Below are 4,541 nucleotides of genomic sequence, written 5' to 3'. Positions count from 1 at the left end.
GTAATAACGTGCAAGAGACTTATAAAAATATATACATTCCTCATTATTTAATTTTTTGACTCCACTCAAAGTTTAAAATATATTTGCTTTTTTAGAAATCCTCTCGCGACCCCCACTCTGGGTATCACTTGTCTATGCAATACCACATAAAGGTAATCACGTGCAAGAGACTTATAAAAATATGTACATTCCTTATTATTACACTTTTGCCTCCACTCAAAGTTTAAAATATATTTGCTTTTTTAGAAATCCTCCGCTACCCCCACTCTGGGTATCACTTCTGTCTATGCAATACTACATTTAAATGTTCTTCAACCATTCATATTTCCTTAATTTGTTCACTGATTATTAATATTGAAAATCAAGTACCTAAAATCTTTATCTCAAACAAAAGTAAAATATCCATAAATTTCAATTGGTTGTGAATCTTGGTAATGTTATTACAAGGGTTTTATGAAGAAAATGCGAATTGCTATTCCTACTTCCTTTATTTGTGATTCGAATATTGAAATTTAAAAATTGAGTGAATCCTTATACTGAATTTGGATAAGTCTTTTTTGATAAAACTGAATAAAGTATACTTATGTACTCAAAAATGCCCATAATGTTCAGTTGTCAGTACACACACTTCGTTATACTTGTAGATTACAAAGTAAACTTAAAAATAATCAATTTGGAAATTAATTCTTAGAAATTAATTGTTGCTCAAAATTGTAAGTATCTACCCTATATATATTGGGGCAGGATGATATGCCCATTGTCCCTCCTAAAATAAAAAGCCAAAACCGAAATATATTTTAAAAGAAGAACATGAATGGAAAGTCAATTCATTTTAGAAATGTGGCTATGTAATTATTTATTTGATTTTTACTATTGTACACCTATTGTTTCAATTTTATACCCAATATAAATAAAGGCCAAACTGCATAAAAAGGCTAAACTGGCAACCCTGTAAAGAGTATCAGAAAATACGAGATACTGTCAAATATTTTTCAATGTTTGTGCATATTATGAGCGTTCTACTTGAAATGAGAATGAGTATGGGGTCAAACTTAAACATTCAACAGGCTTCAATGTGGCCTGCGATCCACAGGTTGGACATCCCTGCACTAAATCATCAAATTGCTTGTAATGAAATCCTTAATGATCAAATTGCTTTCATTGAATTGTTTGATAATCAAAGTAACATCATTAATTTTACCTGACAATGTAAACTGGGATTTCCCAAACTTTTTCAGGCTAGCGAACCCTTGGCTTCAATACAAACTCCTAGCACCCACTCCCATAAACACAAAAATTTACAAGTTTTTCTTCCAAAGTGGAAATAATGGGATGGGCGTATTTGGTGTAGGAATAATAATATTAGTTCATCCATATTAGGCATAAACTTACTAAAATGAGACGTAGATCCCCACGTTCGTTGATTCTAAGCTTGTTCATTTGATTGAAAAAAAGCAAGGTAATTACATTGAAGGCCCGCTCTACCAAATATGATGCTGAATAGCAATAAAATATATTTTCACCTTATTTCACAATACTGGATAGAACTCAGATAATTTTTTTTAAGCCAAAAATCTTGGTATGATACCTTGAACTTTGGACTTAGCTCAATGTTGTTCTTGGGTAGATTGCATGAGTTTGTCCGAACATCATACTTTCTCTTTTTCTATCTCTAAATTGGGGACAACAAATCGGATAGTCTATAATAAATTATTGCGACCTTTAATAGTAATAAAATAACTTCGAAACGTAAAATATATTATTAGACTAGGAAGAGAGGGATATCGACTCAATCGATCATAATTGATCGAATATATTTCCATGTAGGATTAGACAATCATAAGAGTTTGTACTATTTATTTCTATTTATGTATGTTTATTATAATTTATTTGATTATATTAATTATTGGATTTGATAACATAAAAGTTTCTCCCCATGATAGCAATTACATTCATCTTGTAATTACACTGTAATGGTTCATGGTAGATGCAAGAAAAAGTTGTAGTGCTTTGATTAATTAGATGCAATTTCCTCCAGCCTCATCCCTCAGTCCACGGATAACCTCCTCCACATAATTTGGCATTCCATTGACTTTCATGATCCCCTGGAAGTCCTAATTGTCTTAATAACTTATACAATATCCCCGTCGTTCTTTATTATAAAATAATTCTTGCTATACCTCTCATGTTTCCTCAATGTTGAGTTCTATGAATTGATCGACAAGCAGGCCTTGTTAAAGATCCTGATATCGTTCAGACATTTACCTTTTTGAATTCCTCCATGATAGGACAATACACTTGAAGGTGATAATTTAATATGTTATTTTCTTCATCCACCCACAGCGGCTTAGAAAATGGCCAATTAAAAAAAAACTTTAAGAACAAACCTAACTATCTACCTCGAAATATTTGGTAAATAACTAGGAACTCAAAATATTAGATTGTATATTTAAAATTTCATAAACTAGACTGAAATAACTTTCTACATTTTAACAATGACTATATAACAATATCTAAAATAGAATAGCATATATTCGAATAATAGTGATATATTAATTGGGTTTTATGACATACTATGTATTTGAATATAGTTTTTAGTTGGATTTTAAGCCATTTTGCTTTTCCTTGTTAGCATAGTAAGCAGACTTATAAAACTCATTGAATAAATGATAGAACATAATAACAAGAATCAGAGTGACTAGGGACCACTGCCAAGGATAACCACAGCTTACTACCCAGATACGACTAAAGTAGATTTAATGCCTATGAGTATGAATTGGAGCATTTGAAGTGACGTGAGATACTTTTTCCACCAAAGAAAAGGCTTGACTTTTGGTCCTAGAGTTGAGAGGAAGTAATAGGTATACATCAGGACGTGACAAAAGGCGTTGATAAGAGTAACAAAAAGTTTCCTGACCACCAGGAATCCACCGAACTGCTATCCATGTGTAAATAGGCATAATTGCATGATGAATCACATGGAGATTTGTGATTTGATTATTTTCTTGCGTATGACAAAGAATATCGTGTCGACAAAGTCCAGGATTTTGCTGAGGTAAAAATAATAACAAGTCATAAGCATTAGCATTCCAGAACCATTTGGATCTGGATTTCGGTCAACATTTTGGCATACTGCAAAATATTTATAGGTTATTATAAAGTAGTATTCATACATAATAAATTGTGTAAAATATTGGATTTTATAATGGATTTAACACTTGTACAATCAAATAGCACAATCAAGGCAGCTTGACCTAATAGTAGGCCGTCAGCTGAGAGATTTAACAGGGCCTGCCAGAGGATAAATAGCAAAACATACAAATTTGTAGCTCATCAGTGAGATCCTAAATAGTAGCGTCCGAAGGGGGGCTATAGTACTCCAATCAAGAAATTTTGTGTCTATCATACAAAAATAATCACTTCGTAGGAATAATATAAAATGATTTCAGACACGGTGCAAAAGTAATAACTTTAAATTAAAAAAACGAAAATACAATCCTGATGACACCCCTGCCAAAACTTGGTCGGCCCTGGTGCTTATCAAAATTATAATGAAATCAGGACCTTTTTAGAGGGAGAGGACGTTTGGAGTACTTGCCATAGCCTCAAGCTTGGTTATCAAAAATAGCGGCCAGACAGGTTATATTTTTTTTAAGGAAATAGAATATAAACTTTTTGTTTGATAAAAAATTATATGAAAAGAAATTGTTATATATCTTCACTTAAAAACGTCATCAATCTCAAAATTCTAGTGAATATAATTTTTCATTAAAATGTCACCTCAACAATAAAAAGGTACTCTTCAGTTTATTTCCTAAAATAATAGAGATTCGAAATTACTTTCTTACAAAAAACGGATTTGAAGTTTATTTTCTATAAAAAATGAATTCGAAATTAAATTAAACACAGTGTGACCTCACTAGCACAAAATATACAGTGTATATTGTTGTCAGCTGCCGATATTTTTGCTTCTTTCCCCCTAATCAGTGTCCTAAACGTTGATTGGTTGAATTAGAATTAGCTTTTGTTAAGCTGTGGATACTTCCGTTTCATTATTAAATAATAGTTACATTGTTGGAAGAAATGGTCCAGAATTGGCTGATTAAGAATTGATTTTGGGCCTTTTTTATCTTTGTCTTTTCGTATGGAAGGTTGCATGATACTACAAAGTTCAACATTTAAGAAATAAGGTCCTGTACATTTATCTTTTCCCTTGGCTCCGCTCACCGTAAAACCAGCCTTGAATGCCATAAATGAAATTCAATTGTATTTTCAAAAAGTTTATTGGTCCATAGTTCCATCACTCGTAAATGTGCATACAAATATATGTGAAATGCAAAGTTATAATGAGAAATTACTAGTCTATAATTAAAATGGATATTGTTAAAATTCAAAATAAAGTTATGAGATGTACAAATTGCAACCTGTACGATCTGCTTGTACAAGTTGCTTCTGGTTCAAAAGCCTAAAGTTTAACACATAATTTTATATTAGAATCAGGACATAAATTTGCTTCCTCATTGCATATTTTAACTATCTAT

At 31.6% G+C, this 4,541-nt stretch overlaps 1 pseudogene; it reads right to left on the bottom strand.

Annotated features, from left to right (window-relative positions):
- Positions 1-2,594: 2,594 nt before the first annotated feature.
- LOC121131414 (very long chain fatty acid elongase AAEL008004-like) lies at positions 2,595-3,132 on the bottom strand (annotated as a pseudogene).
- Positions 3,133-4,541: the final 1,409 nt, after the last annotated feature.

This window comes from Lepeophtheirus salmonis, unplaced genomic scaffold (assembly GCF_016086655.4).
Source record: "Lepeophtheirus salmonis unplaced genomic scaffold, UVic_Lsal_1.4 unplaced_contig_5581_pilon, whole genome shotgun sequence".
Classification (NCBI taxonomy): domain Eukaryota; kingdom Metazoa; phylum Arthropoda; class Copepoda; order Siphonostomatoida; family Caligidae; genus Lepeophtheirus; species Lepeophtheirus salmonis.
Note: the sequence above shows the minus strand (reverse complement) of the source record. Positions and strands in the feature narration are given on the sequence as shown.